This window comes from Tiliqua scincoides, chromosome 4 (assembly GCF_035046505.1).
Source record: "Tiliqua scincoides isolate rTilSci1 chromosome 4, rTilSci1.hap2, whole genome shotgun sequence".
NCBI classification, from domain to species: domain Eukaryota; kingdom Metazoa; phylum Chordata; class Lepidosauria; order Squamata; family Scincidae; genus Tiliqua; species Tiliqua scincoides.
In genome coordinates this window covers 193644140-193661878 of record NC_089824.1, presented here as the reverse complement: position 1 = coordinate 193661878, position 17739 = coordinate 193644140, and the positions used below count along the sequence as shown (strand labels likewise).

The window sequence follows — 17739 nt, the reverse complement described above, 5'->3', positions numbered from 1 at the left end:
GCCCCGCGGCACACCTGAGGCTGTGGCACAGCAGTTGAAAGAGACAACTAGAGTACAGTCTGGTCACCACTAAGCTTCAGGTTGGGCCAAATCTGGCTCAATGCAGGTTCAGGGAACCTACATTGAGCCAGATCCATGGATATAAAATCCATGGATAAGTAAGCTCAACCTGTATTTATTGGGCTGCAGAAAATGAGGTTCCATGAGACTGCCATTTAAAAATGATTCAAAATGTAGCAGCTAAGCTGCTGGTGGGCGCAAGGCACTTGAAGCATATCACACCTGTTTTATGCAGACTGCAAGGGCTACTACATATTTCATTCCTGGGCCCAACTCAAAGTGCTAAGTATTACCTTTAAAGGCTTACACAATTTGGGAACAAGCTCTCTTAAGGACTCCCTGCTTCCACATTAACTTTATTTAACCCAAGTGCTGAAGTCATTTTCTCAGGCTTTGCTGTCAGGCCCATCACATACTGATGATGTGACTATGTAACTAAATGTGATGATGTAGAGATGAGACTACTTCTGTGGTAGTGCTGTGATTAGAGTTCTTTACTCAAGGAGAGCCATCAGGTTCCCACACTGACTGCTTTTAAATGAGTCCTCAGAACATTTTTTATTTTGCATGACTTAAGCAATGTTTAACTTAATATAGTATACTGGTTTGGGGTTTTAGCTGACATGGTTGAATGTCATAAGACTGTGTATTGTTGATGGTTCAGTTTATGGATTTCTTTTTAATTGTAAATGGCTTTGTATACAATTTGCTTTTATAAAAGCAGAATAAAAATGTATTATTGCACTATATTTACAACTAGGGTGCAAACCAATGTTCCTGAACTCAGTATTGCACCCAAATCCCTTTGTTGGGAGGTGCTGCTACATTATCTTCAGTTTGCGGAGCTGTTTGTAAATACGTTGCAATTCCCAGCAAATTTGGAGTGGGGGAAAAGACTACTGCCGATTCCAGGGTAATATTGAGCAGTGGCATTTAGTAAAATACAATTCCATAAGGAACTGTTACTCACTCAAGAACTGTTACTCACTCCAGCTAGGCTTATGGGCAGATAGTTAACAGTAAGGCTTAGTTAATGGGAGTTAGGGTAGCCATGTGGAGTAGCAACAAGAGCTTTGGGACTGGGAAGGCCTGAGCTCAAATCCACTCTTGATTATAAAGCTCACTGAGGATTGTGGACCAGTCCAGTAGTTTCCAATTTAACCTCCTTCATAGGAGTGTTGTGAGTTGATAATAGAGAAAAATAACTTGAGTTGGATATAAGTGTGTGAAATCAAGTGGTGGGACCCCATGACCATCCTGATTAATATCCATCTTGCTTTTCCCAAAAAGCATAAATCAGTCATAAATATTGGGAATAATAATCCTGCTTAGAGTTTATTATGGATGGTGGACATGGTGGTGTCCAGAGTTTCTAAGCTTAGAAGCTCTATTTTGGAATAGGTGAAATAGGAATACTTTGACCCTAGGTGGCAGAGAGGAGTTGCAAGTGGAGCGTGGGAGGCGAAGGGCCAGAGAGAGGCCAGACAGGGAAGGAATCCAGCTGGAAGGAGGAGTTCTATGAAAGACTAGAACTATTCAATTGTAAAAATCCCTACGGGGGTTTAGAACAGCCTGCCTATGTAAACCGCCTTGGATTAAAGTCTGAGGAGAAATCTGACAACCAAAGAAAGGCGGTATATAAATACCTGTATAAATAAATACAGATATGCACAAAAATACATTATCTCTGTGTCTCCTGAAGACACCCTTCAGTCCTTTTCCTTGGCAGTCTTTCTAATCTCCTTCCTGCCACCCAGGTGTATGCTTTTTCTCACCTCCTTAGGTTGCAGCATATGGCTGGGAAAGGGACACATCCCTGGATGACGTTCTTGGGCACCGGGGACTGCTGCTTTATCTTCTGTTCTCATTCTTGGGTTGCTCGGAGCTGCAGTTTGGCCAGCCTCTTAGCTCTATAGCTGTACTAATTAATATTTGGGGCTTACTGGTATGTTTTCATTTAAATTTTCTCCTATATTAAAAGTAATGTAGCATAAAGAAAGCTTTTTAAATTTAAAAAAGTTGAAAATACCCTTGGCTAAGATGGCATATATCAGAGTGTTTATATTCAACAAAGAAAAGGAATGATGTTGCTTCTTCTTTTAGGCAGAGGGGTCTCTTTTCATTCCCAAAGATTCTTATAAAGCTTTTACAGTGTGTGTATACAAATACACATACTCACTTTTCTCCTCCATCCCCATACTACTACCTATAGGAGCATATGGCATACTTAAAATTATTGCTTTTTTTAAAACAGAAATATTTTGGTGTGGTATTTTTAAGATCCACTTGGGCAAATTCCAAATATGGCATGTTTTGGTGAAACTCGTTAGGCAGAGGTCATTAAGCTATGGTATGCTTTCTATAATTTGCTTTCCTGTTTCTGTCGGTTCAAGGTCTTTGTGTATCTATAAATCGTGTTCTGCTGCTCTCTGATTGGCCTCCCTTTTGTTCACTGATTCAGGCCTGTCATAGTCAGACAGAAATAACTACAGAAATAACTTGTGATGTCAAAAATTTGTGGCATCATTGAATGAATAGGATGGGAGGAGTCTGGTTCTGCAGCTTAGTTTCTGCTGATCTTTAACACTGATAATTAAAGGATGGAACAGAACTGCAGACATGATTCACTAAGATTAAATATGATATTATCCTGAGTTGCAGCTCCTTCTATATTTGAGATCATATTTAGTGAGGGTGGCAGTAACCGGAAAACTGCTGTTACTGGCTTCATTGGAACCCTGTATACAACCAAATGTAAAACAAATAAATATCTACTAGGATTTGTTCCAGCTTCAGCATTTTGATACATGATTGACTTTGGCTACTGTACAAACAGTAGCAGGCTGACTGAGTTCTCCAAGTTTTCATTTTAACTTGTTGAAGGGCAGTAGTAGCACTTCTGATTTGCTCCCTTTCCGCAGTTTCTGTGTAAGTATCTTAAAGTCTGCGACAGTCATGTTTACTCACATGATGAACTGGACTTTCTGCCAAAACCTGTGTAATGTGGTGAGGTCACCTATACTAGTGTGATTTAACTTGCTGTTGCTGCATGTTGTGAAGGACTGAGCTTGTGTGATCATAAAAAAAAGATTACAGTATGCAGTTCTTCATATGAGTCACCAGAAAGGACTTTTGCCATAGCCCAGGGGTCTCCAAACCTTTTGGCCAGAGGGTCGCATCAAATATCTGTCGTGGTGTGGAGAGCTGGAAAAAAAATTAAATATAAAATTTAACTAAATTAGAGATGGAACTTAGATGAGTGAATAAAAGAATTAATGGGCTCATTCATTCAACCTCTCTGGCCCTCAGAACATCCTCCAGACACAATCAGAGCACAGTTCTGGTCATGTTCAGTTGAGTGGGCCAGAGGCTTTCAGGGGACAAGAGGTTGGCCGTGGGCCGGAAAGAGGCTTGCTGTGGGCTGTATCTGGCCCCCGGGCTGGGGTTTGAAGACCCCTGCCATAGCCTATCACTATCTTTTGTTGCAGAGTCACAAAGTGCGCTGAGGTCATTTTGGACTGCATTTGCATAGTACTTATTTCAGGAATTGGAACTTGTATGTAGTTCATCTTATACTTCCGGTCTGCATCTGGTGGATTCCTCATCCAATGCTACTTTTCTGATAGAGAGCAGCTTGTAGAAGAGGTTGCACAACCAGCATGAATCGTATAATAGGCACAGCTGGCTTCCCCATGTTTGTGTAGGAGTGTCATTGGACGAGAGGGCCTTCATTCTCCTGTTACTCTTCTCTAGTATGGAAAAGTGCTCATTCAAGTTTATAACATGGTTACATGTTCAAAGGACTGATATATTGACACTATTGGTTCATGTAATTCTCAAATACCAAAAAAAAATTTGCTACATATCCAGTGTAGTTGTTTGTCCATCCCTTCAGGTCAAACTTGATGAGACAGGAGGAGGTCTGTGTTTAGATATCCTATGGATTTTTAAGAATTAAAAAACATAAAAAGAATGGAGAGCACAGCCCAAACTGGATTGGAGCCACAGTGCTGGGGGAGCCATTCTTAGCCCTTCCCTCCCCCACCCAATTTTGTGATCTATATTCGCTCCCCCACCCCCACTGCTAGTCCTTGCTCAATTACTTCCGTTCTCTTACTTTGAGGAGACCTCCATGAGTGACGCCCAAATGCAGGATGCAGCACACGTCCCATTGGCACTGCCATGTCAGTGCTGGAAAGTACTGACATAAGGGGTTAGGATTGCACCCTAAGTGTCATTTTGTTTTTCTTGTATGTGGTAGCATACAGTAGAAGGCTGAGGGAAGAAAGCTCAGCTCCAGCATTTTACTTGTCTAACACAGCTGCGTTACACTGATGAGTTTTCGTTTAATCAGCCACTTGGCACTTCTTGCAAAGAGATACAGCAGCTGGTAGACAGGTGGTGAGTCCCAAACAAAAGCAAATTGCTTTGGGTGGGTCTTCTTTATGATAAAATGGAAAAACTCCTGCTTTATATAAATGGTGTTTCAAAAAAAGAAAACAAGAGCACTACCCCCCCCCCCACTGTGGGAGGAGAGAGCTGGTAAAGTTATTTACATGAATCATACCCACCTCTGCCTTCCCACATATAAAGCTATCCATATTCCAAGACTCCTAAGTTTTAACTTATATTGCTACTTTACATTCTTTTTGGGGGCAATTGCATTTCTTCTAACTGATTTGTAATAGAGCAAAAGCTAGCTAAAATTAGCATGCACTAATCTTTAGCTATCTTTCATTTTCAAGGGCCTTGGGGCCCAAACCTATTCGGCTCATGCCGGCCCAGCGCTCATTGTCACAAATGTGCTGTAAAGGCACGCCTGTGCGCTGCTCCAGCACTGGCTCAGTGCGTGTCTGCGCCCGGCAGACAACTGCCACCCAGAGCTTCAAGCAAGTGTTGGGTGGCAGAATGGTAAGTCGGGGTGGGGGAGAAGGAGTGGGGCGGGCGGGGGAAGAGATAAGGGAGATGGTGGTAGGCCCTGTCTGACCCCCCCACCCAGCTCAGTAGCAGGCACAAATTCAAAGAGACCCATCAGAGCTGCCTGGCCATTACACAGGGTAAGGAAGTGTAAGCTGCCTTATCGCAGTAGCCCCGGTGCTGCTTCCCTGCCCCGTGGGATGCACCGGTAGCCGTTTTGGTGCCACTGCAGCTCTGGCCGCTGTGAAGCACAGGATTGGGCTGTCACTAAGATACTGTAACTCAGTCAGGACTTTCTGAAGATGTTGTAAGCCGCCCTGGATCTCTTTTAGGGAGAAGGTCGGGATATAAATAAAGTTTATTATTATTATTATTTCCCTTGTGTTCAGAGCTGTAGTCCACTCCTAAATATTATTCTAAATTAAAGGGAAGAGTTGAAACTTTTACAAATTTTTCTCCAAGCATCATTCAGTATTTTGGTCTCATTGGTTTCATCTCCTATAAGTGTACATCTTTTTCTAGTGCCTAGAAAGACAAGTTTCCACTCTATCAAGCTATGAATCCATTGGGTAGTTAATGGAAAGAAGATTGATCCACGTGAAATAAACTTCTTTTTTACATATTGCAACTTTATGGACTGTGCTGCATGAACTTTTCCACCCTACTCAGGACCTAATCAAACATAATGGGAAATCCTGTGTGGCCACTTATAACTGGAAGCATAAATCTATTGTATTCTCCAGAATACTGCAAACTTTGTGTCATGGAGTCTACCAGAATTAATGGTAGATGGTCTCAGGGATTCAAAGATGAGTGACAAAAGGCCTGGCATCTTGACCAATGAAGGTGCCAGGCCTATCATTCTTTTAGAAGTCATTCTCTTGGAAGGTGATGGATATTATGTGCTGGAGTCAAAGTGTATCAATTTGCAAGGAGTTCACTACAGTATATCACTACTTTGTGCAGCAGAATGATGTATTCAATCTCTACTTAATATCTACTTATCAATAAATCACAAACGGTTATAAAGAGACTACACAGCTTTGTTGAAGCAAAATGGTCCTGAGAGGAAAAAACATTTTTTTGGAAAAACTTGACTGATTTTTAGCATTTCTAGTTTAACAAAATACTTACGCTTGGCAAAGCTATCTTTATGACCAGAGGTTAAACAATACAGTACTCTTATTTTGCTTAGCTTTTGCTTTCATTTAAATCAACTTTATACAATACTGAATCAATTTCAGATTCTTTAGTACCAACATCAGATGTACATGACAGCGACCCATTTAATGAACAAGGTCCAAGCTTTCAAAGCACTGTTTGTCTTGCATCTTAACAAAAGACTTTGTCAATGGATTGTATAGAAGAATTTATATCAGTATAAGAGCAGTGCCTCTCCTTAGGCTGCAATCCTATGTACATTTACCTGGAAGTAAGTCCCATTGACCTTCCTGAGACTTGCTTCTGAGCAGACATGCCTAGGATTCAAAAAATACACGTTTGCAGGCCTGGTTCATATGGTTGACAGCACAGTTAGAACCCAAGCAGATCCAGGCTGTGAGAGCAAAGTGCAGTGCAGTTGGCATGGCAACTCTCTGCAACTTAGCCCTGCCCCATTTCTGTCTCAGCCAGAGCTATAGGGGAACCTTTGAAGTGTAGGTGAGATGTGTTTTTCTTTTAATCTGTTCCAGGGTACTCATGCAAAATGTAATGTGTTACAGGTTAAAAAAAAATGGCAACTGCTTATAAACAATGGGGACAGATGACTTTTTGAAAGCTGGGGGAACAGTGGAGGTGGACGGGCAGATGAATGGAGGTGGGTGCATCTGGCCAACCTGCTGCCAGGTTCTTCCTGGTCCCCATTTTTTCCAGGGGACTGTTTCTATCAGGCTTGTGTGAGAAGCGAACAGCCTCCAGAGCACCTGGACTGGAGTGAAGACCATTGCCATCTCATCTACCCAGCCTTTACTGCAACTCAGATGTGCTCTGTAAGGAAGAGGAGGCAGCAGCCAAGGGCCATCATCCTAAAGCCTGTGGCCCAAAAGGAGGTAAAAAACCTCCCTGATTATTTTGTTGTGCACAGGATTGCTTCTCATAAATATTTCTGCAGTATGTGTTGCTTGTATGCTGACATTGCCTGCCTGTGCTCTAAAAGTGTATCTTTACCAACTAATTTATAATAGAAGATACTGTTCAAAGGCTTCTTGTTTAGCTGTTCACCTTACACGTGATTTAAGGAATCAGTCTGAAATGAAATGAAGTGTGCTGTTGTACTTCATTGGGTACATTAAAAAAATCCCACCATCTTGTATAATACAGAGACTTGGGGCCTAATTCTATGCTGGACTGGCCTGCATTATGCAACAGCACCAACAATCTCTGCTGCATCCTGTGGGCTGGCTGGGGACCAGGAGAAGTAAGTAAAGAAATGTTACTTACCTACTCTGCCGCTCCCTAGTCCGCAATGGGTCTGCTTGTATCCATGGCAGCTTTTTTGCTGACATTAATTCAGTAGGTTCAAGGAGGTGTGTTGGACTCTGAAAAATGGTGTCTCAGCAGCTTTTTAGGTTGCTGAATTTGCACAAGGGCTTCTAAAGAGATTGTGTCCAATAATACAGAAAAATAGAGCAGAAAAAGAGAGAATTCCTCACAGCCTTTTTTCTCCTTTACTGTAGAATAGCCACAGAATTTTCCCACAAATGGTTTTAGGGGGAGGGTTTTGTAGGAAAAGTCATTTGTGGATTAGAATTACTAACAAAATTTGCTCTTTCCAAACAACAAGCAAACAAAGCACAACCCACACACAATTTAAATGCCCTATCTTGAGAAGTGATTTTGTAACATGCTTCCAGTCCCTCGTGGTTTCATTGCTGTTGCAGCCTTGATTCATTGGCATGCTGTGACCAAAATCCCTGCCTCAGCTTGTAGGAGAGTATGAGAAATCTTCCCAGGCAGGAGTAACCATTCCAGCAGGCAGCTGTCTAATGAGAATGCGAGGAACCTGTTCCCTAAGCAACCAAGTATGTGGGGTGCTGCTAAGCAACAGCCATCTGGAACCCAGTTTGTGTTTCTTGGAATGTGCCAGCCATTTGGCTGACCAGGCAATTAGCATATAGTTGTAGCCGGGAGCTGAAAAGACCGTGCAAGGGATTTCACCAGGTTTATGTCTTTTTAGTCCCACAAGAATTCTAAGGACAAATAGCTTTTCTCCTCATCGGTTTAAATCTTCATTTTCTCAAAAAGCTAATGTGTCTCTTATAAATATGGTGTCTCAAATATTTTTGCAAGATACTCCCATTATTTGCTCATGTTATTTTTCCCCAAAGTTTCACTCTTGAGATGCGGGGGGAGTCTTAAAGACACATGTTTGTAATGTGCAATTGTGTATTCAGAGGGCCAACTTCCTGCATGCCTTTCTCATGTCTTAAAATGCACGACAAATATGAGGGTCTTTGCACTGTAGAAATGTGTCTGGAAACTAGACATGTATTAATGGCATAAGTATCAAAAAAAGTATTTGTGAGTGAACATTCCAGTTGCATGATGTTGCTATGGATTGCCATATGCTAGTTAAGATGTCTCTTTTCTGAATTTAATAAACCATCTTGGTAATTGTTAAGGTTGGAAGTGTCTTGTCCACTTTTGTAAAAACCTGGATTCTTATGTATCGAAACAGTGATGTTTCCCCAAAACGTTGGAGCTGTAACAATATTGTAAAAGCCTACTTGCCTTATGTAGTGGTCTGTGAGCAGGTGCTTATATAACATTAGAAATCATTGTCTATGCGACACTGTGCATAAAATCTTCTAGTGACTGAACTCTGCATGCCTGATCTGAGTTGCTATGTCTGAAAATACCTAGCTAGGATGAGATACACTGACCACTGTTCCAGATTATTTTCATGCCCAGGTTTGTACTATATCAGGAACATGAAATGAATGGAAGTAGGATACTGAAACATGACTGGTGAATCCTGGTCAGAGATGAATTAGTAACATTCCTGTTTTCCCTTAGCTTGGCTTTTAAAAAGCCATGTGGCATTTTTGTTCCCTGAACTTCTTTTGTTCAAGCAAATGACTTGACCCAAATAACTGCAATTTTTAATTTTGATTCTTTCCCTGAGGGTTTGTTTTATATGCCACTGTTGCATGCTCCTGCCATGCAAGAGCAGAATTTTACTGTTGGCCTGTGAACCTTCCTTTTTAGGAAGACGGCTTCTAATCCTTAAGGCCACGCCAAAGGAACTGAAAATGCATGAAGCGAGGGAGAGAAAGTAGATTTCAGTAGCTGAGAGAAGAACGTCATTGTCCTACATAACATAACAATTCAGATGCATAATAAATTATTCAGGCTAAGTAAATACATGCACGCTTGTAAAAATGTGTACAAATATCAGATTAAGGCCCAAATCCTAACCCACTTCCAGCACTGGCATAGCTGTGCCAATGGGACATATGCTGCATCCTGTAGTTGGGGGGCACTCATGGAGGCCTCCTCAAAGTAAGGGAATGTTTGTTCCTTTACCTAGGAGCTGCATTGCTCTTATGACAGTGCTGGAAAGTGGGTTAGGATTGTGCCCTAAGGCTGTTCTTGGTATAGAATTTTAGTAGGCTCCCTGATGGAATGGTAACCGCCATTCGTACCCGGAAAGCTCCTTGTCAAAGTTGGAGATTGCTGACTTACAGCAGCAATTTTCAACCTTTTTCATCTCACGGAATGCTGACAAGGTGCTAAAATTGTCAATGCATGCCATAAGTTTTTGACAATTGAGAAGGGACCATGCTGCTGGTCAGGGGCTCTCATCCCCCAGTGGCCCTACTAATAAATGACCCTCCTCCAAACTTCCATAGCACATCTGTAGACCATTTACAGCACATCACCGTACTGCAGCACACTGATTGTGAAAATCACTGAGTTAGATTTGATACCATTGAACCAGAGGTGCAGGCAAGCTGGAACTTCTGGAAGTATGAAGCCATCCTGGGCTACTTGTGGTCATTCATTCTGACTCCTCCCAACTTGAAATTCACAGTTGTAGCCAATTTCCAATTAGCACAGCCTTGGAGAGGTTCCAACTGCATCACCAGAATGCAGAACCAGATTATGATCCCCTTTCTCATAGTCAATTATTAGCCAGATTTCCACAGCTGCAGGCTCACCAAAATGGATTGAGACCTAAGGCCTGCATTTCATTTGTTTGTCTGAGAAAGGAAACCTGCATGTTCAACTTTGATACTCTTCCCCTTTCTCAGAGGGGGAGAAATGGTATGTGAAGGCACTATTGATGTTTCTGATTTGCTGAGAGGCTGTTCAAGCCTTTAGTACATCTCATGTTTAGATCTGTTCCTAGATGGCTGCAGTTCTGGTTTGAGCGAGGGGAGAGAGAGCTCAGACCCTCCAATAATCACTTATGTTAGACATCACAGCTGTTGGTCACTGGAGTCTGATTGTGCTGCTGATGGTATCCTTGGAGATGGACATGTCACTGTTTCTAGGGTTGAAGTTTCTAGGGTGTTGTGTTCTTGCTGGGTGACCTGGTAAACTCCCAGTTCAGGTGAGCTTGAGTTCAAAATTATGGTAGTTCATTCTGAATTCCTTGTAATAAGCTATGTCTTGAGGCAGGTGTTTCTGTATATTACTTGTATTTTTGCTGTGTTCTGTGGGTCTTTTCCTGAAGGCAACAGCTTCCATCTGTTTGGAGTACTTGTTTTGTATAGAGTGGTTCAATACCCTTTGTGTAGAGTTATGCAATCATTTGGAGTAGATTCCACGACATGTGGGTAGCACAGCAAGGAAAGCTGTTGGAACCACTGCTGAGCATTTCATTAACTTTCAAAATGTGACTTTTAAGAGAAGCTCTGCCTCTTCATGAAGGAAGGCACTGTTGAGCTTGTGTTTTTTTTAGCGCTGTCTGTATCTCCAGAAACCCATTTCACAGAGTTTTCCTAGCTGAGTGAGAACTGTCTAAGTTACATTACTTCATGCTTTAAGCTTTTGCTGCCCATCGTTGCATATATGCAGCAGGGAACAAATGGGTACACCTGTGGGCTGGGCAAAAATGGGGTTGAACATGTGAAGGAACAGGGTGTGCCAGCTATAAAAATGATGTGAAGCCAGTTCTGTATTCCTTTTGAAGTTTGAAGTCAAGATGTGTGTGTTCCCCCCGCTGCATGCTCCTCCTGCTTTATGAATGACTCAACGTACTCTCACCATTTCTAATTCTTCTTACTTAACGCTCCAAGAATGTTGAAGACAGTGGTATTGCTTAATTCACTCTAAATAAAAAATAACAAGACTCACTGAAGATCTATGTTGAAGGCTTAATGGTGACAAAACCTTTCTGAGGCTAGTTATACTCCTTGTGAAAATCGGAAGGATTGATAACTCAAGCAGCAGAGTCCAAATTTATAGTGGCAGAATGAAAGCATGTTATTGGAAAAGGAAGGGGGAAGATTTGATGAGACTCTTTGGAATGAAAAAAGCAGGCACCGAATAGCCTCAGGAATGTCACAGCGAGGAAATGACCTTTCAGTCCAATTTCCTACTTAACTGGATCCCCTAAATTGACTAAGGCAGCGGAAACATTTGTTAGCCTTCTCTTACTGTCAGCCTTACCCTGTTTGTGTCAGATTTTCAAAAACAGCTGCAGCAAATCCCCTGCAGATGTGGAGCTCCTTCACACAGGCAGATTCCACATCTGGGTGCTAAACAGGTTTGAGCAGTTTTTACACCGGGATAGGATGTGAAGTGTTTCTGCTATTTGGCTTAAATGCATAAGATTCCATGTTATAAAATTTACAAGTAACAATCTAATGGGTGGATTTTCCAATGCAAGAGAGAAGAGGGACTGTAAATTGAACTTTTGGTTTAGTGCCATTTGAGTTTTGAATATAATTGTTCATTTGTTTTAAAAGGTTTATGTGTCATCATTCTCTGTAATAAAAAGGAACCAAGGTGGCTTATAACCTCAATAAAACATAATGAATACAATCAATATAAAATACAAGCAAGTGTGCAAACACCAAGCAATACAACAGCAGTAAAACTGATAGCAACTGAAATGACGATAATCAAGAAGCAAATGTGAAATAAAACATAAAAATGTAAAGGCTGAAAGGTAGGGTTCAGTTCTTAATTCAGTAGGCAGGGAGTTCCACAGTTGTGATGCTGCTGTGGAGCAGTGTCTTCTCATTGCCACCAACTGAGCTTCAGAGGCTGTGGTACCAGTAGAAGGACCCCCCTGACTTCAGGAGGCAGGGCATCATTTGGAACAGTACTTGAGATACCTTGGCCCTAAGCTGTAAATGATTTTAAAGTCAAGACACTTCAGATTGTGTCTGGAAATGAATCTGTAGCTAGTGCCAGCAGAGAAGAAGCAGTCTAACAAGAGGCTAACCTCTTTGCCCTCATCTCTACATGGACCATTATGTTTTGCCCTAATTGCAATTTCTGAACAGTCTTCAAAGGCAGCCCATGTACAGCATGTTGCAGTGATCTAGCTTCATTGTCACCATTGCATGGACCACTGTGATCAGGCCTGAATGTTCCTGGTAAGGAAGCAGCTGGTGCACCAGCTGAAGTTGAGAAAGGCACCCTCTGCAACCACTGCCACCTGGGCATCCAGGAGTGGGGATGAGTCCAGGAGAACCCCACCCACAAGCTGCAAATCTGCTCCTGCAGGTGAAATGCTACCCCATTCCGAACAAGTTGCTGATCTGAGTTCAGAGCATTGCAGAACTCTTGCAGGTTTCTGTTTTTGTCCAGATTTAATTTCAGCTTTTGACCCTTACTGATGTCAGACAATGGTCCAGAGTTTCAACAGCTAACCTAGTACTAGATGAAATGGTGAGAAGGAGAGAGCTGGATGTCTTCTGCATATTGATGACAGCCAACTCTAATACCCTGATGGTCTCTACCAGCAATTTCATGTAGATGTTAAATAACATCTTGAATGTGCTTGGATAAGGCTTCAACTGGTACTTGTCTTATGTTTAACTGAGCATATTCCTACAGCACATGGTGGGAGAATGAAAGTATGCTCACAGTCAGATATGTTCATATTTCCTGGTTGTGTGTTGAATACATACATACTTGCTCCTATATGTTCAGTTCATGTGATTTGTATAGCATTCGCATGTTCAATATTTCCAGTTATAAAGCTTTCAGTTTGGATGGGATGGAATAGAGTGCTTGCTTCATTTTCTGCAAAATAATGGAGGTCTACTGTTTCAGAACATTTCATAATGCTGGATTCATTTGTCCTTTTTCCTCTCTCCATCTCCAAGACAGAAGCAGGGACAAATGTTTTACACACACACACCCCCCACTGGGGAGTGGGAGGCGGGGCTGGGATCTGTCAATTATGCTGGATCCCAAACCCCGTTCCCGGGGACTCTGTGCTCTCCTCAGACTTGTACCACCTCAAAAGGTGGCGCAAGTCCGAGGAGACCCATAGGGGCAAGGGTACCTTGCCCAGAGGTAAGGGGAAAAGTTTTCCCTTGCCTCTGACTGAGCCGCTTTTGGCCCCTATCCTGTGCTGGATACAGGATTGCGCCCTTAGTATGTATTGGTTCGGTTGCACCTGCCTTGGTGCAGGTGCTCTTTTTGTAGCATATTTTTGCCCTTGATGCTTTGTTCCCTGAATTCTGGTCATTATGCTGTTGATCAGCAGGCTGCTAGTGGGAACAGATTATTGTTTTGGCTAATGTCTGCATCTGTGTGTAGGACATTTGTTTTCGTGTTGCTGGAATGAAGAGAGCCTTTGTTTTTCACAATTTCCCCCCATTTTTGCTTGTAAAGCGGCTGTGTTTTCCATCATTCTGGATGTATGCTGTGCTGCTGTGGTTGAAAGGTGTGGTTTGTTTTGTTTGATGATAAACTGGAAGTCTTATGGATAGGGACAGTTATTTGCATAAGGCTCTAGCAGTCATTGAGCCACCTCTTATGTCTTGTGGACAATTATGTTTTGTGTAGAACACGAGTCAACACAGCTTGTATTCGAAAAGCCCTCTCCCTCACCCTACCTTGTTCCTCCAATCTAAGGGGTTTGTTTGTTTGAAGCATATAAAGGATGGAGTCCACAACCCATCTCCCTCAGACTGCTTTGACTATATCAGACCCTAAACACAAATGCATCAGTGTCTTGGCTTGTTCTGTGATGGGAGCACAGTACCAGCTGCTCTTACCCAGAGGGTTCATGTCCTAAGACTCTGAGAACAGAATCTTTTTAGTATTTGGAGCATCTTGAACCACGAGTGTATCAAAATTGCAGTTGTGGAATTTCTAGAAATTGTCTTGGGTACTCTTTTGCTTTTGATTAATTTTAGTTTTTCCCTTCTCTTGCTGGAAAGGAGGGAGAAGAAGCTGTGACGAAGAAACTGAACTATTCCCTGTTGTACCAGATTTTTGATAACTTCTTGACCATAAGTAAAAGCCACAACAGGTAGAACTGCACTTGTGTCTTTCACAATAGCCATGTATAATAAGCAAGCTGTACATGGGTAGTAGCAGGCTTGGTAAACTTTGCAGTTATATGAAGAGAATACCAATTTAGTTTCTCTCTAGATGTTGCTTGCCAGAACTCTGGAAGCTTCTGGTTTTAGCACTTCTCAGAATAAACTTCTGGACAGTGCCAAAAGAGGACCACAGCTTTCAGGTGATCAGCATTCTGTTTGTACTGGTACAAAGGCATTTCCACTATTTAGCACCATAAAACCTTATGCTTATTATTTGAACTGTTGGGTTCTAGGTGATGGGAGGCAGGATATTCCTATTATTATGGCAGTCCTTCAAGGGGTAAAGGTTAGAGCAGAAACACCATAAGCAGAACCCTACTGAATCTTGCTCAAGGCACATAGGCCAGTGTACTGTTTCCCATTGTGGCTCATCAGCTGCTTCTGGGAGGCCCACAAGCAAGAGAGAAGGCATAGTTCTCCCAATATCATCCCTCTACAAATAGTATTCAGGGGGATACTGTCACCTCATCTAGAGGTAAACACAAAGCCATCATAAATAGTAGCCATAGATCGACCTATCTTCATGTATTTGTCCAGTCCTCTTTTAAAGCCATCCAGGTTAGTGGCCATGACCACATCTTGTAGCAATGAATTTCACAGACGAATTGCATGCTGTGTGAAGTAATACCTCTTCTCTCCTAAAACTCCACCAGTGAGTTTCATTGGATGACCCCCATGGTTCTAGTATGATGAGAGAAGGAACAAAACTCTATACATTCTCCATCCACACCATGCATATTTTAAATGCCCACCTTTATGTGATCTTTTCCCCCAAACTAAAAAGCCGCACCCAAACACTCTAGCCATACCTCACAAGGAAGGTCCTGCAGCCTTCCAATCATTTTGATTGCCTCTTTTGCACTATTTCCAGCTCTGCAGTATTCTTCCTGAGGTACAACTACCAGTACTGAACACAGTTTTCCAAATACTGTATTCCATCATATTGTATCCAGCAGTGGCCCACCAGCTGCCTCTAGTTATCCCACAATCAGGAGTTGAAGGCCTCTGCCAATGCATCCTATAACTGATATTCAGAGGCATCTTGCCTCATAAGAACAGCCCCGTTGGATCAGGCCATAGGCCCATCTAGTCCAGCTTCATGTATCTCACAGTAGCCTACCAAATGCCCCAGGAAGCACACAAGAGAACAAGAGACCTGCATCCTGGTGCCCTCCCCTGCATCTGGCATTCTGACGTAGCCCATAGGCATTGTCTCTAGGCAGTCCTGGAGGTAGTGCATCTTGAGGCATCTTAAATCCATTGACATGTATGGCACATTTCATCCTCTACTCAATAAAAATAACTTGCCATCTGCTGCTAGCAACATTTGTTTTTACTCCTTGTCTACAAACATTTCCTATATACACATTTTCACATGCGCACAGGCACACAAGCTTCTCTATCTTGCTCATTCATTTCCACCAACCCGCTGAAACTGTCAAAAGTATTTTCTTGAACTTTTTCCAAATATTTCTTGGTACTTAAGAATATTAACTGCAGTCCTAAGTGAAGTTACCAACCAAGTCCCATTGAGACTGTTGAAACTTACCTGTGAATAAATGTACTTAGGATTATGGTGTTAGAACAACCTCACAACATTTTTTCTTGGTATCCTATCTTTTAATAATTTTTTTTTAAAGTACTTGAGGTTTTTCCACTAGTATTAGTATGGGAAGTGTGTATTTCAGTTTGAAGCCTAATTCTGCATACCTGTTCAGAATTATTATTGGGAGCACTTTTCTCTATATATTTCAGTTTTGGTTGCTTAAAAAAAAAAACCTACCACTTCCCGTAATGGCTATAGACAAAACAAGAGACAGAATGTGGAAAACAGCAGGAAAACTGGCCGTCTCATTAATTCACTCCTGCTGCTGGTGTCTGGGCAAAGCATAATGCTTCATTGGTTAATACATGCATTGTTGGAGTAAACTCCCTTTAGGCATGCAACTACAGTATTTAATGTGTTAAAGACTTGTGCTGCACAGAAACCGATGTGGAACTTGATTATAGCACCTGACTTACTGCATTGTGCTAATCGTGCAGTCACTTTCAACCACTGTGCCGTGGCACACTGGTATGCCGCGAGTGGTCCACAGGTGTGCCGCAAGAATTTGGGGGAAGGTCATTTATCAGTAGGGCCAATGGAGTATGTGAGCCACCCACTGGCAGCACAGTGTGCCTTATCAATTGTAAAAAACCTGATGGTGTGCCTTGACAATTTTAGTGCCTTGTCAGTGTGCCGAAAGATGAAAAAGGTTGAAAATTGCTGTGCTAATGAATAAAAGGCTAGTAGCATATTTGGGGTACTTAGTTTGCTAATGTGAGGAGCTGGTTTTAACTGTTGGGCTCTTAAATGATGCTATAGATGAAATTGTGTGTTTTCTGGAAGTAGTGCTGTCTCTTGTTGGACTGTATTACTCAAGAGCTTTTGGTAGAAGATTGCATGATTAATTGTTCCCTCATGTAAAAATTCCTTCAGGTTCAAAGCCAACTTGTTAAGGAAAATGTTGCAACTGTCTCCCTGATGTGCTAGTTTATTGGGTGGTTCTTTCCAGACAGGTGTTCCCCACTACCTACCCTGACAGATGGCTCACATGGGGCTGCTAACTTGTACAAGAGCCTTCAGACTATTGATTGTTTCACATTTCCTAGTTAGGTGTACACTGAGCTACTGTTAGCTCTTCCATTTATTTTGATGGCAAACTAATTTCAAGGCATGCTTCTTTCTCAGGGCCTCTTCACTCATTGCTTTCAGGGGAAAAAATCTCAGTCCGATAGAAGTTCTGATTGTCATACATCCCTCCCCACTCCACTGTGGTTAAAAAGCAACAAGTAAGATATAGTCTGGTTGATTTCCTGAAACAACATGAGACTGATAAGATGGCCCAAAAAGAATTAAAATGGGAAGGAGGGATTAGTTAAGGAAATAACATGTTCAAAAAAATATGGTGCAGATAAGTCCATTTGATTTTCCCCTTCCCCTTGCTTAGGGGAGGATATGGATACTCTATGATCTTGTCCTGGGTTGTGACTTCTCCCCACTAATGATTGGACTCTGTGATTATCCTGTGATCCCCATAATCATACATATTTGACGGTATTTTTAAGATAAACTTTGGCAGGGAGCATCCACAGCATATTTGTTTAATGTTGACTAGCCATTCTTGGCGCACACAAAGGTGTATCCAAAATACAAATTAAATGCCCATTATAAAATAACATGCACACACATTTGCATGAATCTGTT

The 17739-nt window shown here is 42.0% G+C and overlaps 1 protein-coding gene across 3 annotated transcripts in view; it reads left to right on the top strand.

Annotated features, from left to right (window-relative positions):
• DLGAP4 (DLG associated protein 4) overlaps window positions 1-17739 on the top strand; it is a 124820-nt gene that overhangs the window by 83597 nt on the left and 23484 nt on the right. The window lies entirely within an intron of this gene.